Raw genomic sequence first — 26,785 nt, 5'->3', positions numbered from 1 at the left:
GACTGGGGTAATGGTCGTACAACTTTGTGAATACACTAAAAAACACTGAATTGCCAATGAGTGAATTTTATGGTATGTGAATCATACTTCAAAAACGCTGTTGTATATATTTTTTAAAAGTATCTTTGGAAAGCCTGGCAGCAGAAGAGTTTAACAAGCCTGTTGGCGGCAGGACTCTGCAATCAGATCAATGATTAGCCAATGCCCATGCCATCCGTGGGCCTAACCCCTAGGTCAAGAAGCAGGCTGTCAGAGGAAAGGAGGCAGCAAGGCGTTTCTCTGTTGCTAGGATTTGCCATTCCTCCCAGTCAAGCTGGGAGAAGGAAACTCTTCCCCCAGCACAGGAACCCCTTCCAGGATCTCCCTTCAATGTGCCAGTCTCTGCCGACAGTTGTGTAGTCTGCCACCTAAAGCAGGCAGATGAGGGTGGAATCCATCCAAGAAAAAACTAAAAGCTTGCCTAGACAGAGTAATAGCTCTGAAACTGCTCTTTTACCTCAGCGGCTTAAGAATTTTGATTCATTTTGTAACAGTTTATCTTCGATGATGCACCCGTGCATGACTAAGTTAGGTGGCCGTCAGCACCTCTGTGCTGGGAATTTACTAAAGCCCATTTTACTTATTCCACAGACAGCCCTGGACGTTTGCCCAAACTTCCTCCTTCTTCCTGGCTCCCATATATGGGAATTTCTTACATGTTATCCTCTCAGGGAAAGCGTGGAGATGCTGCCCTTTCACTGTTATTTATAGCTTTAGTGATCTGAGGACTCTTCTGTCTTTTGAAACTTCTATTCAAGAACAAATATTAATGATCAATTGAGACCTTAGCTAGGATTTTCAAGAATTGCAAAATAGGTTTTTTTCTAAAAAAACAAACAAACAAACAAAAAACAGATAATTGATTTTCTTCAAATTTGACCTTGCTGAGATCAGAGTGAGGGCAATAGATTTTTTTTTTTTTTCCCAAGATGGAGTCTTGCTCTATCGCCCAGGCTGGAGTGCAGTGGTGTGATCTGGGCTCACTGTAACCTCCGCCTCCTGGGTTCAAGCAGTTCTCCTGCCTCAGCCTCCCGAGTAGCTGGGATTGCAGACATCCGCCACCACATCTGGCTAATTTTTATATTTTTAGTAGAGACGGGGTTTCACCATGTAGGCCAGGCTGGTCTCGAACTCCTGACCTCATGATCTGCCTGCCTCGGCCTCCCAAAGTGCTGGGATTTCGGGCGTGAGCCACTGTGCCCAGCTGGCAACAGATTTTTTAAGCAAGGGCTGGCCAAGTAGTAGACACCATGTTACGGCCTGGTCCTCTACATTGCAGGTCCAGAGTTTCACACAACTTGAATGCCCCCAGCCTGTGAGCACAAACACATTTACATTGGTGTTATTACTCAAAGACTGTAGGCTTGCTGCCTTCACGTGTATCAGGAAGACCATGTATATCAGGACCACGTATAACGGGAGGACCTTGGCCACTTGAGGAGTCTCCTCTAGGTACTTCAGAGCTCCCCACACATGTCTCAGGTGTGTTCAAGCAGGCCTGCCCATGCTACTCCCACAGGGCCTTGGCTCATGCTGTCCCGACTCACCTGAGCAATGGGTGCATCCAGTGAGCCCTCGGGACCCCCACCATCTCCACACCCTCCAAAGAATGCTACCACTCCTTTGAGCTTTTCCCACTGCTCAAAGCAACAGCAGAGGCCTGTATTCCATTCGGCCGTTGCTCTCAGTGGGTGCTCAAAAACTGGTCACAGGGCGCTATGTGGTACCAGAATAGCCCTTTCTGCCTGCTCTCTCTCCCTTGCCTCCCGTGTCTGTGCACAGAACTTCTTGTGGGTACTTTAGCCAAAATAAATCAAAACCCAATTCAGAGCCAAAAACCCCACGTCCTAATCAGACATACCACAAAACTTATATATATGGTGTGTGTGTGTGTGTTTCACAGTTTTGCTCGTTACCCAGGCTGGAGTGCAATGGCACAATCTTGGCTCACTACAACCTCTGTCTCCCAGATTCAAGCTATTCTCCTGCCTCAGTCTCCCAAGTAGCTGGGATTACAGGCATGTGCCACCACACCTGGCTAATTTTGTATTTTTAGTAGAGACGGGGTTTCACCATGCTAGTCAGGCTGGTCTCAAACTTCTGACCTCAGGTGATCCACCTGCCTCGGCCTCCCAAAGTGCTAGGATTATAGGCATGAGCCACCACACCCGGCCAATATTCTTTAGGCTAAGCCAGGGTTAATTCATCTTATACTCAAGTTTAATTCGTGTTGTTAAACCTAGGGAGAGACATGAGCATTAAAAGCCACATTTTCAATTTATTAATTTATAAGGAGAAAGTACTACCAAGTTAGCATTATCTCTTTCTCTCTTTTTTTTACTATCTTCTCTTTCTCTGTCTCTTTCCCTCTCTCCCTCTCTTTCAACAGAAAAAGGTACTTAGGCAGTCAAAATTTAGAATAATTATCGGTGAGTGGCCCAAGTGAAGAATGACATAATCTGAACGGCCACCATCAATAAATTATAGCAGCCTTTATTCATACCATTTCAATTTGAGTTTTCAGATCTCCATCATTCATGATTTACAAACCAGGACAGCAAATCTCATCCTTTAAATTTGATTGACTTTTACTAATTTCAGTTGCAAAGAAATCCTAATTCTATACCTTAGATTTCCACCCTCTTAAATCATGGCCACTCCTAGGGTTGGGGTTTGGAATAGAGAACAGTTTAGAATTTATCAAATAAGTTCTTTGATAATCCCTTATTAATTAGGATTAGTCTAACTTTGTAATAAGACTTTATCGGAGTTGTCATTTTTACCTATATTCTGGTAATAGGATGTTAAAATAGAATTCTTGGTTTCAGAGCTTTTTGGATGATATGAAGGCCGATAATGACAAAAAAAAAAAGTGCCAGGTATGACCCTCCACCTCCCTGGTCTTAGAGTGTGGTGCTAGGATACGTATGCAGAGCAAGCTGAAAGGTTCTAAAATCAGTTCTGTCAACATTAGCCCCTCACCCACCTCTTAGCTACATGAGAGAGGTTGAAGAGATCAGTGGAGAAGAATGTCATGGACAGCTTATATGATGTCAACTCTCTCCTGGAGGATGAGGAAAGGGGTTATCCCTCATCTCAAGTCAACTGAAGAGAAGCTTGAAGGAATACAGATGTAGAGCTTGACATGCACCCCTTGGGGTTTGAGAACATAGTACCTGCATCCAATTCCAACTTGGGGAAATCTAAAAGTGAGAGGCTGGGGCTGTGGCTATTCTGGCATGGTAGTAGAAGTGGCTTGTCATGGGAATAGCCTGCCCTCCTATTTTGATATTCTCCATGTACCAGATGTGGAGTCCAAAAAAGGGAGCAAAACTGGGTCATATTAAGAGTGAGCCCAAGAAGCTTGCCTGCATGCTGAAGTGACCCCAATAGAGGAGGACATGGTCAGGAACCAGTAATGAAGAGCAGGTTACAAGGATACTTTAGAGGAGGCATTGCTTAAATAAATGGGACTTCAGGCTAGAGAGCCCCAGTAATGAGGCAGGGTCTCTATAAAATCCACGAAAACATTCAATGAGTCAGCCTTGGACATTTGCCAAAACAAGAGTAACCAGAAAATCCAAGGAACTTGTCCAAGGTTTTATCTGGTGAGGAAGACAAGAAAGTTGAGAGGGTAGTTGCTGTCAGCAATGAGAAATAATAGTTGTTATTATTTGGTTAGTCAACACATTGTTTACTGTGTTCAAGAAAATTTACATATTAATTCATAAAATTACCTTCTGCTTGTTCCCTACCAAGCCTAACATGTTCAATAAACTAGTTACATTTATCTTTCCTATCATTTCCCTAAGAAATATATATTAAGTATTACTATGTGTCACCTAATGCTTAAAATATATTGGTGAACGAGATAGATATTTTAATGAGAGACAATATCCAAGTAGAAAAATAAGATAAAAACACCTCTTGGTAAATGTTTTAAAGCAATAAACACGGTGCTGCAATACAGTAATTAGCAAAAGACTATTTAAGCCATTGTCTAAAGAAACTTGTGAATATCAACATATGATTCAACTTGAATTACCTCACTGGGTTAGCCACAGTGTTTCACCACAGGAAGGGAATTATCAAACAGCTTACCGAGGCCAAAAGATTCTGTCATCATACGTATTAACATCACCTAAAAGCCCATCTTCCACCCTAGCCAGCACTGGCCAACCACACTGGTGGAAACTGTTCTCTCATGTTGGGTTTTTGTTTTTTGCTGGGACTGAGTCTAGGTGTGAACCTCAACTTTATGCTCTTGTTATCAGACTACTCTGAGAACCACCAGCTTTGAATTACTTTGGATAATGAGAAGCTTGGCTAGACATAGAAACTTAGAATTCTCAAATATCCCAAAAGTCTTTTGAGAATGTTAAGTCTCAGAATCTTGCTACGAAGTAAGAGACTTAGTTAAGTTTCCCTTCTTCATATTCTTGTTGAGGAACCTCAAGGCCAAGGCTGTTGAGAAGACTCTGGAGACCTGATATTATCGCCTCTGTTTCCTCTCAGGCCACTGTGCCCAATGTCTCTCTGCATATTCATCCTCCTTTGGGCACTGACTGGCTTCCTCTGTTTACTCATAACTTCTCGCTCAGTTTTTGGCTTGTTCTCCGTGGTGGTCTTGACTATCCCAAGAAACTTCTCCTACTCTGTAGGCTTCAGTTCCCACTGTCATTCAAATATGTCATTAATGATCTAATGTACCATCATTTTAATAAGACCTAGTAGGGGGAGAATAAAACAGTCACACTAAATGTCTACGTAGCTTGTGTGACATCCTGATTTCAGGTGTATAATTACCACAAGGGAAATGTGCCCCTTAGAATAAAGGAAGCAGAATGATTCCTAATTTGGGCAGCAGCTGATGAGGGCCGCTCTTCTTCTACACCAACCAGATCAAAAGATGCTGGCCAGCCTGGGGCTGCCAGCATCAACACTCACCCCTGGTCCAGTTAGATCTCATTGTATTCTGAGGCTGAATAGTACTAAACACGGTGGCCTGGGCTGGAACCTCCACCAAGACTGTGGCTCAGCAGCTCCCCCTAAAAGATTGTAAGAACAAGTAAGAATCGACTTGCCAAATGTCATTAAGAAATAAGGATGGTAAGCTGGGCATGGTGGCTCACACCTGTAATCCCAACACTTTGGGAGGCTGAGGTGGGCGGATCACCTGAGGTCAGAACTTCCAGACCAGCCTGGCTAACAGGGCAAGACCCTGTATCTGCTAAAAATACAAAAATTAGCCAGGCATGATAGCACATGCCTGTAATCCCAGCTACTTGGGAGGCTGAGGCAGGAGACTCGCTTGAACCCAAAAGGTGGAGGTTGCAGTGAGCCAACATAACGCCGCTGCACTCCAGACTGGGTGACAGAGTGAGATTCTGTCTCTAAAAAATTAATTAATTTTAAAATTAATTAAAAAAAGAAATAAGGATGGTCAACCCCCATTGTCTTACACTTTACTATTTTTTTCTACCTTAACAACCTTATGATCTAGAACTAGGTATTTTGCAATATGATAACTTTTTGCAATATGATGCTGATTCCAGACTATGAGATTATGATCAGATTATTGCTGGGGAAATCACGCCCACATTTGGTCAGCTCTTGTCCCTTAGGTCATTTGTTTAGCTTACTGTCTTCAAAGCCTGAGTTAGTAGGAAAAAAAAAATGCCTGAATAATCCACACCAGCTTGATTTAAGTTTCTGGGGACTATTTAACTCTCTTTGACTTGTGAAGTCGAGTAACACTGATGTTATTTTCCCAGCATGGCCTTGGCCTAGACCTGAGGGTGTCAAAGTGAGAAAGCTTTAAGAAGAGCGTTTCCCGGCTGCCATTTGATGAGCAATTCTCATTTTCCTTTAGAAAATTCATTCCTCAGACTGCCAAGAAGCTGCTGGCAAATGTAGTTTATATTAAACAGATGGTTGGTCTGCAATTAAATGCTTACCCATGGCTGGGCCCAGTGCATTCTGAATCCTGTGAGAGGACATGCCAGTAGCTGATGAGGGTGGCCCACTTCCAGGATGTGGGTCAGAGAAGAGAAAGTGTTATGTGTGCTTTCACATGAGATCATCAGAGAGGTGAATAGAATCTGACCTATAGACTGTTAACAAACCCAATGGAAAAGAGTGCTGAATTACTCAAACACTGGTGGATTGAGAAATGGGGAAGTTCTTTGCACAGGTTACCAGGAGAGATAAACACCCACGGTGTAAATTCAAGTTCATACACAGAACGCACACTTTGAAATGCAGTAATACCGTGTCTACACACACATACTAATAGGACAGAACAAATTTTTAAAAGTAAATTTAGAAGAGCAGGGGTGTGGGTTTCTTTCCACTTATATGCAACAGACAGCTCATATGAACAACTAAATATTTTCTTTTTTTCAGATGAAAGTTTAGGAACATTTAGAAACAGCTTCTGATTTAGAGCAATCAACATGTAGCACAGACTTACCTTTTGGTTCTACATTTGCTAAGCCAGTGTGAAGAACAGAGACCCTCTCAGTTTACATTTATAAGAAGACATGAGAAAAATCTAGGGCATGTGACTTAGCTCCAGTCCCCTGATAAATTATAGCATAATGGCTATTCCTTCCCCAGCATCTAGAAATGAGGGTGCAAGTCTGCAGGTAGAATATATAAATATCGAAGGCAAAAGCAGCTATGTTTGCACTTAAGAGGCCTGAAATTGACATAAGGCCAATTAAATATGTTCCCACGTGTCTAAAATGAGAAATCAGAGATGGGAGCAAATATCACATCTATTCAAAGTGATACGATTAGACTTCAGAGACCCATTTACAGGTTGACTTTCAACTGGGCCAAATAAGCCTCTGTTTCCCTCTTAACGGCCAGCAGGACAACTGTGAGCGGGTCTTCATGGGCTTGCCTCCAAGAGGCCGATCCCCTGGCTAGAGACTGCCTGCCTCCTGCCTGCCCATTGATCTGCAGACAGCAGCCTGTGTGACCTGGAGCAGCCCTTTTCCAGGAAAACATGCCTCATTGCCTGTCCTTCATAGCATCTCTTTCCCAATAAGTTGTGCTGTATTAAGCTGCCACTAAAACGTTTGCATCTAAGGAAAAGCAGAATTGATTTGGAACTAAATTTTATTATTAGTGATATTTGTTCTAACACTTTTCCTCAGTAGAGTGAACAAAGGCCTTGGAGACAAAAACTCAGTGAAGTTTGGAATAGTATCTGTTTGGAAGGGAAAGGCAACACAGAGGCTGATAGCCCCAGCTATTAGACAAGGTGCTTGACCAATGAAAACCAAAGAGGGGAGGATCTCCAAGCTAACTGCAGCTTGTTACTCTCTTGTTCACCTTTCTCTCCTGTTTACACCAAATCAAAATGTCAAATTGAAGTCATGAACTACACAGTCTGTTTGTTTCTTAAATCTTCCTCGGGAAAAGGAACCAAGTAATTTGGTTGGTTAGAAAAGACTGAAAACACACACTCGTGTTCTTCCTCGTGTTCATGCTAAAGTGGATTCATAGAGATTGCATCCCAGTGAGGCTACGAACAAATGGGGGCTGTGTTCCTGAGTAGAGCATATATTTCTCAGTCCAGGATTCTGGAATGATGCTAAAAAAGGAGCTAGGAGGTAAGCAACACAAAGAGGCCAAATGCTGTGAGAAGAGCCACGCCCTGGAAATATCCCTGGGACAGAAGGACCCTAATATTGCCCAAAGTCCAGGGACTCTGAATGCAAAAGAAACTTGCCAAGGCACAGTGCCCCTTGAGGACTTCAAATGCAAAGGTAAACTGAGCTTTGGCAGGTCAGTCACATTTAGGGCAGACTATTTATGTGCAGCTATTTCTGTAACTGGAGCAGATCAAACATGGGTATTCGAGCTCAATTCCCCTCTTCTCAGGCATACATAACCATCACATGTATTTATTTTGGATGATGATGTGTGTGTGTGTGTGTGTGTGTGTGAGTGTGTGTGTGTGTGTGTGCGCGCGCACGTGCCTATGTTGGTGGGGATACATGTATGGACAGAGAAGCCAATCTGATTTTTCTTGATAGCATTTCAGCACATGTTCTTCCGGGTCCACTCATTAATTCCTAATCTCTTTGGACTGGCATTTGGATCATTCCATAAGAATTCTCTCTGGAGACACATTAAAATAGATATGTCCAGGTCCCACCTGAAGGTTCAGAGTCAGTAGAGTTAGGGCTCATATGGGGAATCAGTATTTTTAAGATCTCCCCAGGTTACACTGATGCTAGATTTGGAAAACATTGATTATACAACAAAGAATCTGACAAGTGAAAAATACATAGAAGTTATTCGGAAATATTTATTTTACTGTTTCCCCAAAACTGTGATTGTTGAAGTCTAATCTATTTGGCCAAACTTATCTAAATAGAGACTTTATCTCATAAGTATAGCTGTACGCAGTAAAAAACTGATGTTACATAACCAGTAGGGTCATATTTTAATATTTAGATATCAAAAATTTCTTATTTCAGAGCTTTTCTCTTGGTTATGATATTCTTCTCCAGGCCTGTGTTTCTAAAGTGGCTTAGATATTTATTGTAAGCCATTGTAAAGATTCTTGACCAACTGTATACTACAATTGATGATGATTTTACACAAGCAGAGACAATGCTAAATAGATGAAGCTCTATCCAGCACGTACTCTACCAACTGGTGTTTTATTTTTACTAAGCACCTACTTATTACTTATAAGTTCTATTTGTCTCTCCTCCCAATGGCCTTTCAAGGTAGTTTAAATATCTTGGAATATTAAAAAAATCCATCTAGAGAATTCCTTTCAAGGCAAGCTGGATATTAAAAAATGTTTTTAAACCCATCACACCCATTCCATAGACATTTATGTATACAATATCTTAATTTTAGAACCAATCATTATCATGGAAGTCTTCAGAGAATCATGAAAATGAAGAAAATGAATTTCTAAACAGTAAGACTCTGTCAAAACCAATTGCACAGAAAACAGATTCATAGCAAAGCAGATGGTGGCCAATAGTGAGTTCAGGCAATGTAGCAGCCTGCAGTTATGCACACATTTTAGAATGAATTGTGATGTCTCTGAGGGATATTTTGCCAAATAATTCATAATTGAGTAATGCACCTGCTTAGTCCCTCTCTTGCTTCATATCTAGATAGCTTCCAGTCATTATTTTTTCTCCTCAATCTATCATTCTTCAAGTAGGTCTCTGCATTGGAGTATGTGTGTGTGAGAGACAGAGATAAAGTAATGAGGAAAGAAAAGCCTTAAATTTGGCATTAGGAAGCCCAAAAGAGAAAAATATTATTTGTAATATGAAAGCCAGATAGCATGGTCCACAGTATTACAGTTAATTTGGAAATTTTTCTTTCTTTTTTTTTGAGACGGAGTCTCACTCTGTCGCCCAGACTGGAGTGCGGTGGCGCAATCTTGGCTCACTGCAAGCTCTGCCTCCCGGGTTCATGCCATTCTCCTTCCTGAGCCTCCCCAGTAGCTGGGACTACAGGCACCCGCCACCGTGCCCAGTTAATTTTTTGTATTTTTAGTAGAGATGGAGTTTCATCGTGTTAGCCAGGATGGTCTCGATCTCCTGATCTCGTGATCCACCTGCCTCGGCCTCCCAAAGTGCTGGGATTACAGGCGTGAGCCACCACACCCGGCCGGAAATTTTTCTTAATATGATTTAATATTGTTTCTCTTGGTTACATATAATACTAATTTTTGGTAAACTCCGACATCCAAATACTGAAGGTTTTAAAACATTATTATTATTTAAAGCCATTGGTCAGCCCTTATGCTGAAAATAGTTCACGAGCCAAATATTAGAAACAAAATGAGATGATGTTGTTGGTCATTATATTAGTACTGATCACAAAGAAAGAAAAAGATCACCCAATTGCTAATAGCTGTTGTCTTTGAAAGACACACAGCTCTAGCACAAAAGCAGGAGGGAGCAGAGTTGTGAGGTTGGGAGGAGGAGATGAGTGCAACAAGGAAGAAAACTGAAGAGAGGGAGAGAAAAAAAAAAGGTGTTCCTTAGAAAACCAAAGTGGTAAAGAATAGAAAAGAGTCAGCTGACCACAGATCCTTTGACAATGATGGGACGAGAAGTACAGGACATTGGGAAAGTTCTACACTGAAAGGCAAGCCAGCGTTTGGGAGCAACTTCATGCTGTGTCAAAAATATGGTTTGAATTAGGAATGGGATTGAGAAAGGCAATACCTAAAAGTGGGATATATGGTGGTGCAGGGGAGGTAAAATTTCTCCTCCACACCCTTAGGACCTCCAGCTGGGCCTAAGAATTAAACGGACATTAGACAGATTAACAGGAGAAAAGCATACAAATTGTAGGTAGGAATGTTTACATGTACGTAGGAGCCTTTATAAAAGAAATGAAAACCCATAGACGGCAGTTAGGGTTGAACGATTATATACTAGGTTAGATGAAGAGTAGTAAATGGTGAAAATATGAAATGACAAAGGAGTTTGGGGAGAGAAGTTAATTGTGGAAAAGGGACTAAAAACATAAAAGTTAGTTTGGTTTGTTTCTACAGATTCCTCTTGATCTTGATTCCCCGTCTCTGGTGATAAGAATGTCTTTCTTCCTCCTGGCACAGGGAGGGAACTTTTCACATGGGGCTTTTATTTCCTGCTTTCAGGAAAAATGAGGAAGGTTAGAGTGACCTTGAATCTGCTGTTTTCAAGAGTCTTTAACTCAAAATAATCAATATTTTGAGTTAGCAAATATCAACAATCAATATGCCAAAGTAATATATTTCTAGGTGGCATATTTTGATCTCTTATAATAGATGTATAATTCAATGAAAGGTTTTATTTCTGTATTAAATTTTAATACAGTACAATAACTAAAACGAGATAAGACATTAGTATAGTCATTGTTTAAAACAATACAATTGATAGAATGTAGCTTTACAAAAATGGCAGAGACCTTAATGTTTTCTGGGAGTTAGAAAATTCTCCTGCTACTTTGACAGCCATGACTTTGATATGTGGACCCATGAAATCCATGGACTTTTTCTGGAAAATACTCTTACATGACAGTATACATGCCACAGATATAGTCCCTGAGTTTTCTGGGGACTATACTAATATATTTAACTTGTTTTGAGTTATTGTACTGTATTAGAATGTAATACAGAAGTAATGCCTTTCATTGAATTATCAGGCATTCTTGAAGGACTAAATTGGAAGCTAATCTCCTGAGCCAATGAGATCTCAGATTATGTGAGGACAGCTCACCGGGATAGGCCGATGTTTTAGGACGGTTATCTGTTAGTCATTCAGTTGTTGGGGGTTTTAGTCTGAATTTTAGAATTTGGCAAACTCTCTACCTCAAAAATATGTAAGTTTTCTTTTCACTTTTTATTTCTCCCTCCTCCTCCTCCTCCTCCTCCTCCTCCTCCTCCTCCTCCTCCTCCTTCTCCTCCTTCTTCAATCATCTATCATCTGTTACTTAAACTAGGGGAGAGTTGCGGTTTTTCACAAAAGTTACTTCAATAGGATTACTATATGTACAAGCAGATACTGGTTCCAGTCTAAAGTATCTCCTGGTTGTTAATGTCTTGATTTAACCCACCCTATCTCATCCTTGAAATCTAGTTATCGATGAATCTTTGTTCCCCAATCACCACCACACAACTAAGACAATGAGTTGATAGCCAGAGCTCTGATGGAAAAGTGGCATGTAAATCGTCAAGGGTAGAGCCGTTATTTCTGCAGAATTGGAATGCTGTTACAGAAAAGAACACAATTACTCTCCTAGCTGTCTCAAGCAAAAAATCAGTGGTGAAAAAAACTATATGTTGACTTTGTGTGGGAGAAAATACAAAAATTAGATGCTGTCATTTGCAATGTCAATTGGCTTCACAAAAGGTCATGGAGGTGGCTGGGCAGGGTGGCTCATGCCTGCAATCCCAGCACTTTGGGAGGCCGAGGCAGGTGGATTGCTTGGGGCCAAGAGTTCGAGACTAAATTGGGCAACATGGTGAAACCCTCTCTCTACTAAAACTGCAAAAATTAGCCATGCATGGTTGCACATGCCTGTAATCCAAGCTACTCAGGAGGCTGAGGCAGGAGAATTGCTTGAACCCAGGAGATGGAATTTGCAGTGAGCTGAGATTGTGCCACTCCACTCCAGCCTGCCTGACAGAGCAAGACTCTGTCTCAAAAAAAAAAAAAAAAAGGTAATGGAGGCAAGGAATGAAGATTATCAAAGAATTAAGATAAAACAAAATATATCTACATCTTAGTATCTACAAAACATATCTACATCTCAATATCTCCTTGGATGGCAACCTAAGACTATTACCCTGGTTCCGGTTGCTGAGTAGACATGTCTTCTTAGGTAGTTTGAGTGACAGATGCCATGGTTTCTGTGGTGTGTACACTGCTGCATGCTTAATACATATCGTGTGGACAACCTCAAGGATCTCCTTGAAAAGCCTTTTAAAATGGATCAAACAGCATATATAACACTGTTATGGGATCTTTGGGGTGTTGCTTTTCTGGCTGGAAACCTGTGGCTGGTGATGCCTTTGCCCAAGTTTTGCTTGGGCCCACTGGGTTTGTTCCACCCACTCAGCCTGGCAGCCTGTGTTCAGCTCAAACTACTGGCCTGGATCCCACACTTCCAAGGGAGACTGCAAGTCAGGTGTGGAGCAGCGGGTAGGGGGGTCGGGGGTGTGAATGAGTGTGGGGTCTGGCCACCGCACAGTCAGACATGCCAGCTGCTGCCTCAGGGAAGGCAGCTGCAAGTACTGGCATGGTAGCTGGCTCTCTGTGAGGCTGCAGCTGGACTAAGCACACCACAAGCAGCTTCCACAGCTGGCACCAGGGAATGTGATGGTCCCTGGAAGCTTGGGACACCAGGAACCACAGGACCCTAAAGAGGGAGTCATAACCCTGGCTTGGGGAGCTCCCAGGTCTGGGCTCCCCAAAGGGCCGCGGCTCTTCTCTCCTTCTCTTCACCCACAACGTGGTGAGCAAACAGCATGTCTCAACCCTGTGTGTATTACAGATCTTTTAGCCTCACCATTTGGTGGGTCCTGAGTTCCTGTCCTGTGATCAGGAAGAATGAGGTGCACAGACAAGTGAACGGTGAGCCAGACGAAGAGGAGCTTCATTGAGCCATAGAAAAGCTCAGTCTTCCATAGGGGGCAGCTCCTTTCCACCGCTAAGGTGTCCCAATGAGTGTTCAACTCCTAGCAGAGAGGTAGTTCCTCTCTGCAGCTGGTCATGCCATCTTCTGTGCAGCACTCAGCAGAGAGGAGGCCCTAGAGTGGGTGCCTCCTCTCTGCAGCTGGTCCTCCCGAGGTCATCTCAGCTCTGCCTGAGCCTGGATTTTATGGGCTTTTGTGGGCCTAAGAGGGGAGGAAGTGCATGCTGATTGGTCCATGGGTGGCCATGAGCAGGCCCAGAAAAGGCACCACAAGTTCCCACTCCAGTCTGCATGAGTGGCAGCCCAACCTCCAGCCTTCAGACCCTCCCTGGCCTGAAGCCGGGGTCTCACTGGGAACCCACCCACTTCTGCCCAGGAACTTGTCTGCCTCCTGCTGCCCTTCATGGCCCCCAAGCTGTAGGTGCAAAGGGGTGCCTGCAGGCCAGTGCCAAGCTGCCCTCAGCCCCCTTGGCTTCCCTCCCATGCTCCTCAGTGCCCAAAGTCGGGAGGGGGCCAAGGCGGCAGGAGACTGACATGTCAGCACTGTCTTGAGCATGTGCACACCCAGCCAGGCTGTGACAGTGCCCAGGCTCAGCCTTGACTTTGCTCTGAGATCAGAGCAGTTGCTGACAGCAGGGGGAAGCCAGGCAGTGGGAGCAGGCACTTCCGAGCCTGCAAGGGCAGGGGGTGCCTTCCCAAGCCTCTAAGAGTGCAGAGATGCCTGAATCTGCAGCCATGGTTTAGGTGCTGCAGCTGTGCAGCAGTGGTGGGGAGAGAGCGGCTGCCTACCCTGTGGAGCAGGAGGTCCCTGGGTCTGCAGCAGTGGTTTGGGAGGCTACAGCTGCACCCAGGAGGGTGGGGCTCCTGCCTACTCCTGGCCCAGAGAGCACAGGGATGGCCATGGCTTGGGCAGCTGGAGTGGCACCTGGGGAACTGCCACCCCAACTTAGAAGGGGCAGGGCATGTAGCCCAGCTGTGCCTCTCTGTTGCAGCCAGCACCTCCCTGTTGCAGCCAGCACAATGGCAGCAGCCACTCCAGATGGCCCCCCATTGACATCAATACAGAATCATAACTTTTCCCATGATATACACTAGGTATGGAAAAGGTGGATGCAGAGAAATTCATGAAGTATTCCAAATGTACACAAATTATTGGTTTGCCACCATATTATCTTGGTCAAGCCACATATATTAATAAAACAACAACAGAAATAACAATAATATTATCGATAAAATGAATTGAGCAGTCATGATGTGCCAGGCAGAATGCTAACTGCTTTACATTTAATCCTTACGACAACCACAGAGGCAGAGTACTTATTATTGTGTGAATTTTACAAATAGGGAAATTGAGGCTTGGAGAGAACTTAGTCATGGGGTCCCTCAATAATAACGGATGCAGCAAGTTGAACCCAGCGCTGGTGCACTCCCAAGATCAGGGACTTAGCCATCGGACTCTACGGCATTTATGCAACAGCATGTACTGGACAGTTTGCCAGGGTGTTTAAAATGGGTTTTAAAATGAAAAATATCATAAAAGAGCACAACATATGCCAGGCAATTAAAAATAGCTCCTCTGAGCTCTCTTCCTTTGTGTGAATTTCTTCCCCGGATCAATGAAGGTAAGAATTTGCACTGATTATGAAGAAGCATTCCAGGGGAGGAATTAGTAAAGTCTGCATCAAACAGTTTCAATGATCTCATTTCTTGCATTGTAACTATCACTCCCCTTCATTTCTGACAATGGGTCTGTATAGTTCAGATGTTCACGTTTCCTCATCTGAGTTGCTGCCACTCACTTGTGACCCCCAACAAATTGTAAAACTACGAATGTGATGAAGATCAATGGTTCAATCTCCTTTAAGTGGGAGAAACTTGATTTTCTCATGAAAGTGTATGTACTAATAGTAATACAAATAGAATATCTCCTAGACTAAGATAAACACTTAGGAGACAGATTATAGTCTAAATTTTTATGTTTACCATCTGTTTATTTAACGGGAATTATTAATATTTCCTCATTTAATAAGAAATGTGGAACTAATTCAAGTGAATTGCTCACGTTATGAATGAAGTCTCAGGACTTTAGTCATGGGGTATTGCTTACCATGTTCATTAACTATAACAGAATTCCTTTAAGTGTATGAGGCTAGGAATTTTTCTTGCAGGATCAACTGGCATTTCTTCTGAAGACTCGGCAGAGTCATAAAGTAATGAGCTCTTCAAGAAGAAGAAAAGTGTTTACTTGGTCTCTATATCCTTGAATGCATGAATTCATGTGCAGTTGAATGGATAACTAAATGATGAGTGAATAAAAGAGCAGGAAGCAATGATTCTTCTCTAACCACTACTAATAAGGAGTCACCTGGCATTTCTTCCCCTGTGGATATTAACTAACTAAATTCTGATTTAGTAGGTCTGGGCTGCAGAACTGTATATTTGAAATCTCCCTAAGTGTTCTGAATTATAGGCAGGCAGAAAACAACTGCATTAATATAACCTAGAAATAAAAAGGCCACTACTGGTAGTTAAAAATACAATACTATTAATTTGTTCATCTATTTTATATTTATGTAAATGTATAATTTATACTTATAATTTACATACATACATATAGTATATATTTTATTTGCATTTCAACCTTATTCTAAAAGGAACATAAAATAATTAACAGAATGTTACATATAATACCAGATTTAAAAAGTAACTTAGATTAAAAAGCAAAAGAAATACACAGGTAAAATGAGTATCAGTCAGGACTAAGGTTGAAAGATCATGCTGGCTTGGAGGAGTGGAATATAATATAAATCAGACAAACCATGGATCAGAGTTAGCGTCTGTGTATACTCTGAGTTTTCAGCACTGCCTTTTGCAGCTATGCAGGGTAAGGCGAGCTCAGAGTGGATTTTCCTTTGTTTACAGTTTGTTACTGCTTTTCTTTTCCCTTGCCTGTGTTCTTTGAGCCAGCAACACCTCTATAAAGGAGAAAATATTTTTATTGTGCTTCTTTCCAGAAAGTTCTCCCTTGCCCAGCTTAGTCATCTCATTAATATCATTGCTTAAAAAAAAGTAAACTCTACAGCAGCCATTTAAGAATGATTAAAGCTGAGAATGATTAAAGATATTTCTGGTGATACAAAATGGTTTTAACTGTCCGGAGATGTTAATCAGAAAAGGAACAATAATCCCCAAAGAAGATGCATTCACCTGGGCACCCTGAGGCTCTTGAAACTGAAGCTATTCTTACAGCTCAAAGAATGGGGTGTTGTGTGAATGAATGAGAGTAGAGAGGCCTGGGGAGGTTTAGGGAGAAGCAGAGAGCTAAGAATGCAAAGTCTTTTCAAATCTGAATATCCAAACTGGAGGAATCAAATTGTGGGTCAGTGGTTCAGCTTTTGTGCACGACCTTGAACAGACCAACCCGGATTCAGGATGAAATGGGACACTCGTGGGTCTCTCCATGCCAGATTTTCTTTCACTGTTCCCACTCAGCTGCCCTGGAGGCACCAGACAGCTGCCATTTCCAAACACACCCCTGATCCACTGCTTACTTTGACAGCGGGATGTGGAAAGTGAGAAATCTCTCTGGGCTCCTATTCACTTTAAACTGGTCAAACCAGTAAATAGAAGGTGAATTTGCTACCCCCTATCCCTCCCTGTGATTGAGCGGTTTAACAGAAAACAAATCCTACTGACTCACAAATATGCAAAGCATGAGGCAGACCAGCAGCTTAGCGCAATTTTACAGGACAGCCGATAGAAAGCAGTAACGAAGACCCTAATGCACTGAACTTTGGGTCTATGGCCCAGTCAGTACCATGAGGGCAAATAGTAGATGAGATTCCTGCTCTCAACATGTGACCACTGTAAAACTGCTAAGGGTTTCTTCAACTTTTAAGGACCCAGGACACTGAAAGTTCTAAAAATACTACTCTGTGGAAGTACTGGAAAAGAGTTTTCTTACGTTAAAAAAAAAAAAAAAAACAGTCAAGAAAATTAGCAAAATTTCAAATACCCAGAAAGAGGTCAATAAACTTCAAAACAATGAGAATATGCAGTGTTCATATTAGGTTTCAGAGGGATTTACCTATGTCCTAGGAAGCAGTGTAGGAAACAGACACGTACTAGACTTGAAATTCATAGCTTGGCTTAGCTATCCACTTGTTCTGATCATGGGCAAGTCATTTTACTACTAAGGTTCAATTTTTTCTTCTTTAAGGTAGAGATAGAGTAATCATGAGCATTAAATGTGAAAACGTAGCCTACAACGCCCAGCAAATTTCTGGGCACTCAGCTGTTGTTCAGTTCAGATGAATCTGAAATAGATGACATTGGGTTAGAAAGAACCTAGTGGCTACTTGGTACTCACTTCAAGTAATGACATAAGCCATGGCATAAGCCTAGTCTGTTCTTCCAAAACTAGAGGCTGCCTTCACAACTCCAGCTCCTTTAGAAGAAGGGAGCAGTCATGGGTTTGATAATGAATTTATGTTTAACAACAGAAGGGACGGGATGTGGGCAGGTTGATTCTGAAACTCAGAGCCCTTTACTGCAACATACCTTCTGCTCTGTGTACCAATAATCTTAGGCTTAAACACACTGAGTTCTATCAAGAATGGTTAGCAATGAGACACTTTAGCACTCCTAAGCAGTCAGGGCTGCTATGGTTCACTCTAGTGAGACAATGACTTTCTAGTTGCACAATTAAGCAGTAAAACATTAGTGTAGCAAGCATAGGGTTCAGCATCAAGCACAGTTGAATCTAATGATGTAAACTTGGTAAAATTGCTTAACTTTGCTAAGACTTTTTCATCTGTAAGATGAAAATAATAATAGAACCTACTTGTTAGGGTAATAGTGATGATTAAGGAAGATAATAAATACCAGTTTCTTGGCACTGTGCCTGACACATTGTGATCAGTGAAATAACTTTGACAATAATTAACATTATGGAGGTTAAAAGATGTGTCATTAGAAGTAATATTAGGTGTGAGTACAACTAGCAAAAATATGGACTAAATTTTTTCTAAAATTGGCTGCAGTGATGTTAGTCTTTGAACAGCAACAGCTGAGTACATATCACCTAAAATTCAGTATTATTATACAATTAGTGCTGTAATTTTGTCAAACTTTCAGAATTAGCCCAAGATGAGACCAGACTCCAGATATTTCTATATTCTTGAATTTTGCTTAAACTTGAGAACTCATTCATATTTTTATGCTAGACAATGGACAAGAATCTTCTCCCAATGAATAAATCAAAGAATTTAGTAATAGGAAAGAAGAAACAACACCAAACAACTGAAAAAAAAAATTGTTTTAGATTGAGGGAGAACATGTACAGGTTTGTTACCCAGCTATATTACGTGATACTAAGGTTTGGGATATGAATGGTCCCATCACCCAGGTATTGAGCATGGTACCCAACAGTTTTTCAACCCTTGCCTCTCTCCCGCCCTCCCCTCCTAGTATCCAGTGTCTATTGTTGCCATCTTTGTGTCCACGAGTACCCAGTGTTTAACTCCCACATATAAGTGAGAATATGCAGCATTTAGTTTTGTTCCTGCATTAATTCACTTGGGATAATGGCCTCCAGGTGCATCCATGTTGCTGCAAAGGACATGATTTCATTATTTTAATGGCTGTATAGTATTCCATGGTATATATGTGCCATATTTTCTTATCCAATCCAGCACTGCTGGGAATCTAGGTTGATTCCATGTCTTTGCTATGGTGAATTAGTGCTGTGATGAACATACAAGTGCATGTGTCTTTTTGGTAGAATGATTAGTGATATTGAGCATTCTTTCATATGTTTGTTGGTGGCTTGTATATCTTCTTTTGAGAAATGTCTGTTCATGCCTTTTGCATATTTTTTAATAAGGTTATTTGCTTTTTGCTTTTTCAATTGTTCAAGGTCCTTGTAGATTCTGAATATAAGATCTTTGTTGGATGCATTCTTTGCAAATATTTTCTCCTATTCTGTAGGTTGTCTGTTTACTCTGTAGACAGTTTATTTTGCTATGCAGAGGCTCTTTAGTTTAATTAGGTCCAAATTTGTCAATTTTTGTTTTTGTTGCAATTGCTTTTTAGGACTTAGTTATAAATTCTTTCCCAAGGCCAATATCCAGAATGGTGCTTCCTAGGTTTTCTTCTAGGATTCTCATAGATTGAGGTCTTACATTTAAATATTTAATCAATCTTTATTTAATTTTTGTATATGAGGAAGAGTAGGGATCCAGTTTCATTCTTCTGCACATGGCTAGCCAGCTATCCTGGCACCATTTATTGAATAGGAAATCCTTTCCCCATTGGTGTTTTTGTTGATTTTGTCCAAGATTAGCAGCTATAGGTTTGCACCTTTATTGCTGGGTTCTCTATTCTGTTCCATTGGTCTATGTGTCTGTTTTTTGTTTGTTTGTTTGCCAGTACCATACTATTTTGGTTAATGTAATCTTATAGTTAGTTTGAGGTCAGGTAATGTGATGCCTCCATCATTGTTCTTTATGCTTAGGATTGCTTTGCCTACTCAGACTCTTTACAAAACAATTGAATTGGATTACAAGCATCAACAAGTAAAGGCTGTAACGTTTTTATATTCTGTTATTTGATGTTATCAGTAGAAGTCAAAACAGTATTAGCTGTTAGGTACAAGAATGGGTAACAGCAATCACTTAGTACAAAGGTACTTGTGACTACAGTCACAAGTCACAATTAATTACTATAATTTTGTCAAACTTTCAAAACTAGCCCAAGATGAGACCAGACTCCAGATATTTCTATATTCTTGAATTTTGCTTAAACTTGAGAATTCATTCATATTTTTACGTCACACAATGGACAGGAACCTTCTCCCAATGAATAAATCAAAAGATTTAGCAACGGGAAAGAAGAAACAACACAATGGGGAAAAGATTTCCTATTCAATAAATGGTGCTGGGATAGCTAATTAATTAATTACACTAATCTTGGTGTTATACTCATGGTATTTTGAGGACTACAATGGGAAAAAAATGGGTTATTCTTCAAGAGTGGCAACATCATTGATATTATAAGAGAAAACTGTCTAGTAATAGGTCAGCAAAGTAAAGGCAAAGAATGGCTTGTTTTTAGAATTACCAACATAAAGTGCTGGAGAGGGGTCTCGCTGTAAAATTTCTTCTACAACTGTCCGGAAGCACCAGTGCACAAAGCCTTTATAGACAAACAGAGTGAGTCAGGCCAGTCTTCACAACAAAGCCATTCTAGTGAGGAGGTTTCTGGGGCTCTTTGTGAAGAACTTGAGGGCTGCTGGAGATTTAAACACAACCTGGCATTATGGCATTCTCTAAAGGCCCTGCCATTGTGCAAAGAATCCTAAGAAATCCTGTCTTTAAAATATTTGTCCTTCAAAGTGGGGAAAAGGCAAGCCAGGAAGGACTTAGACAATTTTTATCACATCGGAGAAGCTGACAACGAAGTAGTCTGACAAATGTTGTTACCTACTCCACTTTCCCTCTCCTAACACATGTGGAAAGAACTTCTTGCTATATTTAACAAAGCTGGCCATCTTGCCTTCTGACTAGTAACCGTGGAACAGCCACAGCCTGACGGCTAATGATAACAATATGTTCCACTGTGTTCTTTTCCTCTATCAAAAACAATGGTCCAAGACATTGCTATGCAGTATTTCCCTGTCCTTCACTCACTCCCAAGGTGTCCATCCAGCTCTGGTGAGTCTCTCCCACCTTGAGGGCATTCCCATCAAATTTTGGCAAGAGAGTGGTAACTGTGGTATTACTACAGCTTGGAGTAACTCCCTAGATGAAGAAACCCATGTTAAGACCAAATTTTACTAAAATAATCTATCCGAGTCCCCTCATCATTAGGAAGGATAGGCAATTATTAGCTTAAGTATCATCATATATTGTCATGAGAGCTTCTTTTTTATGAAAATGCTGACAAATGGTAGGCTTCTGCTAGAATATTCATCCAGCACACATGTACTCATGAATTTCAAGTGCAGCATTTCTTCCTGACGGGATGTCCTGGCTGTAGTAAACTAAGGAAAACTCAGATATTACATTTGACAGTAAAAGAATACACAGAACTCTAGTTAATTAGAGTTCTGTGAATAGTAACTCCCTGTTTAGAGAGGGAGTTACTAAGCTGTGAATAGTAACTCTCTGTTTAGAGACATTCTTTAGCTATGACTTATATAGGAATAAAATATACATGTTTTCACTCTAATTTTTTTATGCACAGAATAGTGATTTATGTAGGAGAAAGAAAAGACTCAGACAGTTGGTTTTCCTCTTGGGGTTATGTTTCTCAGTGGTAGGAACCAAGGACAAAGTCTTGGTCCAGAAAGTGCACAGCTGCTGGCAATCTTCCAGGTTAGCCAGAGACCAGAATGACTGGGAAGGTGCCATTGATAGTGAGCAAAGGAGAAATGGTCATGAAGAGAGTGATGTGCGTTTGGAATCACCACCAGGAGGAAATTAAGAATGAGGGATCCTGCGACCTGGTGGAGGCACATTTCCACACCTTGTGTTTCTTCCCAGGAACCTCTCCAGTTGTTTCTTTCTTCTTTACAAATTGCATAAGACCATGGAAATCTTGCCCCACTCCCTACCTTCTGGAAAAAGAGGCAAGAGCATGTTTTAGAAGGAATTTTCTTCCTTATAGTTGGAAGGATGAAGATGGTGGGACAGTGGAGAAAAGCCATCTCTGTGTTTCTACTGGTTATCACAACAGGACCAAGAATTATCCTGGTATATATACATACATATATAGGTCTATATAACATATCTATATGTATATAGTTATATATACATATATGCATCCATACATATGCCATTATATATGTATATATGTGTATATATAGAAATATGTAGGTATATATGTGTCTATATACACATTTTATATATGTGTCTATATACGCATTTTATATATGTGTATATATATGTGTGTGTATATGCATACACCTATACATACATTATATATGTATATCCCACTACTTATTTCCCCTCATCATTTAAGTTACCAAAACGTATTGTTTCTCTTTCAAATCCACCTTCTCTTTTCCATCTCCAATAACATTTTCTTATTTCACCTGCACATCATATCTCACTTGCATTACTAAAATACTCCCCTAATTGGATTCTCTTTTGTGTCTCACCATTATAGCTTATCTTTCACACAGCTATCAAAATTGACTTTCTAAAACAAAATCTAATCATGCCACTTCTTTACTTCAAAAATGTTTCCCTGTTGTTCTGGGGCTTCTGATTTTTATCTAGGGTATAGCCTTGGAAATTATGCTAAAATTCAAAAATCTACAGTTAATTCTGATGCATAGCTCTACTGAGAACCACTGTATTAAAACTGTCTATATAAAGAGTTGAAGAATAGACAGACACTTCTCTGATAATGTGCTCAAAATTCTTATCAGGGAGAAACCAAGAAAATGGAACTATTTTTTGTCCTAGTGTATGTCATATGATTATAAAAATGCCAAATTAAATAAATTCACCAGGAATAACAGAAGCAGTGGTGTTCTCTACCTTTTCTCTTTCAGTTTTGCATAAAAATAGGGACCAGTGGTATGAAAGATTCCCCAGCACTGTTGAAATCCAATCTGATGTTGTATCCAAATAGAACCGATTCTCCTGTAGCAATTACATACCCTGCCTGCCAATCAGGTCTGCCAGGTCACTAGAAATCTTACCAGAACTCCTCCTTCATTATTTGCTAAGAATATTGAGGATGGGGGAAAGAGTAGGAATGAAGGAAGGCAAAATGACCGTCTCAGGCAAGTCAGCTCTAGGAAGATTTGTTAAGTAGGAAAAACTTGTCATTATGCCCCTAACTCTTTTAAATTTTAAATTTAGAAATATTCAGATATAAACAAGAGCAAAGAAATTTAAATATGTACCCATTATCCACCTTCAAAATTATCAACATCTGCAGTCTTGTTTCATCAATATTCCCCACCACACACACTCTTTTCTCCATATACACTGGATTATTTTGTAGGAAATCTAAGACATGGTTTTATTCACATATAAATATTATACTATGAACTTGTAAAAGACAAGAACTGTTAAAACAGAGTAATAGACTTCTTGTATTTTATTACTTCTCTATTGTTCCTGTAACAAATTACCAAAAACTTACTAGCGTAAAGCAACAAAAATGTATCATTTTATAGTTCGGGAGGTCAGAAGTTGGAAATGAGTCTTAAGGATCAAGACATTATCTGGTCTGGTTCCTTTTCAAGGCTCCACAGGGGAGAATAAATTCCTTGCCTCTTCCTGCAAATGGCATTCCTTGGATGCTGGCTGTATCACTCAGCCTCTGCTTCTGTGGCTGTGTGGTCTTTTATTCATTGACCTTGTTGCTCCTTTTTCTAAGAACCCTTGTAATATGGGTTGGCTCTGTGTACCCACCCAAATCTCATCAAGAACTGCAATCCCCACCTGTGGGAGGAGGGGTCTGATAGGAGGTGATTGAATCATGGGGGTAGACTTCCCACTTGCTCTTCTCATGATAGTGACTGAGTTCTCATGAAATCTGGTTGTTTAAAAGTGAGCGGCACCTCCCCCTTTGCGCTCACGCTCTCTCTCTCTCCTGCCACCATGTAAGACATGCCTTGTGATATGGTTTGGCTCTGTGTCCCCACTCAAATCTCATCTTAAATTGGAATCCCCACAATTGTCACATGTAAAGGGAGGAACCCAGTGGGAGGTGATTGGATCATGAGGGCGGTTCCCCCATACTGTTCTCCTGATATGGAATGAGTTCTCACGTGATCTGATGGTTTTATAAGGGGCTCTTTCCCCTTTGCTCTTCACTCTTCTCTCTCCTGCCACCTTGTGAAGGTGCCTGTTTCCCCTTCTGCCATGATTGTAAGCTTACTGAGGCCTTCCCAGCCCTGTGGAACTGTGAGTCGATTAAACTTCTTTGCTTTCTAAATTACCCCATCTCAGATATTTCTTTATAGCAGTGTGAGAACAGACTAATACACTTTGCTTCCTCTTTGACTTCCACCATGATTGTAAGTTTCCAGAGGCCTCCTTAGACATGTGGAACTGTGAGTCAATTAAACTTCTTTTCTTTATAAATTACCCAGTCTCACATAGTTTTATATGTCAGTGTGAAAATGAACTAATACACCTTGCGATTACATATAGGACCTACCTGGATAAGCCAGAATAATCCTTAACTCAATTATATCTGCCAAATTCCTTTTGCCCATATAAGGTAATACATTTATAGGTACCAAAGACTAGGACATGAGCATCCTTGAGAGGAGGAGGCATTATTCAGCCTACCACAAACTTAACACTTAACAATAGTTCCTTAGTGTCATTAAACATCTAGTCAGAGTTCAGATTCCCCTGATCATCTTGTAGTTTCTTTGGTTTGGTTTTGTTTTCCCCCAATCAAAACCATTCTCTCTGAGAAAGTTCTATTAGGTCCTGGCATCCATTATGCTGTCATATAAATTAGTTTAAGGAATCAGGTGCAGTGCTACAATACAAATTCTGACTTTAGCTTTGTTCTGCCCAGAAGCCCCATTCATAGAATCCTAATGGTGCCAGTCATTTCAATCATGTCACCAAGTTGACACTGTTACTGACTAGTTTGGTCTAAATTTGCAGCTGTAACTGTTCTAGAAGGACTTATCCATTGATTTTATAGATTCAGCCTAAGTTTTAGGAATTATCTTAAGTTCCAGGATAACTCATGCATTGCATCTGCAGAGAATCAATGAGTGGGCCCACGTTCATGAGAAATTCAGGCCACAATGGAATACAGGAAGCAGATATTACTTAATCTCCTTTCTCCTAAAAGTGTGTGTTGTTCCTCTGACCCATTCCCATCCATTTCTCTTCCTTCCTTTACCTCCTAAAAGAAAAAGGAGATTACGTAAGATAACAGGAGAAAACAATCCTTGGTCAATGCTGACCTCCCCTGTCTCTCTAAGTTCTCATGATCAGATGGCTGAACTCAAGGAAGAGATAGAACAGATGACAACTGTGTAAGACAAAAAAAAAAAAAATTCACAGCCATGTGGGAGCAGGAAGAGATGACCAGGACTACAACTACTTCCATTCTGCTGATCTAAGAAAAGGAAAAATTAAGGATAGGAATCTGATTTGAAAAGACAAGCAGAATTTGACAGCCGTGTAATGTACTGGAAGGAATGAATTATGTGTCCTGGATTTGACTGCAAACTCTACCACTAACTAGCTGTGTGATTTGGGGCAAATCTTTAAATGTTCTAGATAGCTGATCATCTTTAAAATGTGGGCCGGGGGTGGTGGCTCACACCTGTAATCTCAGCACTTTGGGAGGCCAAGGTGGGTGGATCACCTGAGGTGAAGAGTTTGAGACCAGCCTGGCCAACATTGCAAAACCCCATCTCTACTAAAAAAATAGAAAAATTAGTTAGGCATGGTGGCACATGCCTGTAGTCCCAGCTACTCAGGAGGCTGAGGCAGGAGACTCGCTTGAACCCAGGAGGTGGAAGTTGCAGTGAGACGAGATCATGCCACTGCACTCCAGCCTGGGTGACAGAGCAAGATTCCATCTCAAAACAAACGAACAAACAAAATGCAGATGTGGACTAGTCTCTAAAGCTCCATTCCACTGATTTTTTTTTTCAGTGCTTGTCATTTCTAATGTGAAATACAACATAAAATGTATATTCATCCTTTGATCGCATATATTTCCTAGAAATTTTTTAATTTTACTTTTTTAACTTCTATTTTAGGCTTGGGGGTATATGTGAAGGTTTGTTACATAGCTAAACACATGCCATGGGGGTTTGTTGTGCATATTATTTCATCACCCAGGTACTATGCCTAGTATCCAATAGTTATTTTTTTTCTGCTCCTCTCCTTTCTCCCACCTTCCACCCTCAAGTAGACCCCAGTGTCTGTTGTTCCCTTCTTTGCATTTAGGAGTTCTTATTATTTAGCTCCCATTTATAAGTGAGAACTTGCATTATTTGGCTTTCTGTTCCTGTGTTAGTTTGCTAAGGATAATGGCCTCCAGCTCCATCCATGTTCCTGCAAAAAAACATGATCTCATTTTTTATGGCAGCATAGTATTCAGTGGTACATATGTACCATATTTTCTTCATCCAATCTGTCACTGATGGGCATTTAGGCTGATTCCACACCTTTGCTATTGTGAATAGTACTGCAATGAATATTCGCATGCATGTACCTTTATGGTAGAATGATTTGTATTCACCTGGGATTAATGGGATTGCTGGGTTGAATGGTAATTCTGCTTTTAGCTTTTTGAGGAATTGCCATACTACAAAGGTTGAACTAATTTCCACTCCCACCAGCATTGTATAAGTGTTCCTTTTCTCCTCAACCTTGCCAGTATCTGTTATTTTTTGACTTTTTAATAACCATTCTGACTGGTATGAGATAGTATCTCACTGTGGTTTTGATTTGCATTTCTCTAATGATTAGTGATATTGATGTTTATTAAATATGCTTATTGGCTGGATTGCATATCTTCTTTTAAGAAGTGTCTGTTCATGTTTTTTGCCCACTTTTTAATGGGG

Source organism: Hylobates moloch, unplaced genomic scaffold (genome assembly GCF_009828535.3).
Source record: "Hylobates moloch isolate HMO894 unplaced genomic scaffold, HMol_V3 SCAFFOLD_14, whole genome shotgun sequence".
Classification (NCBI taxonomy): domain Eukaryota; kingdom Metazoa; phylum Chordata; class Mammalia; order Primates; family Hylobatidae; genus Hylobates; species Hylobates moloch.
This window is presented reverse-complemented; position numbering follows the sequence as displayed.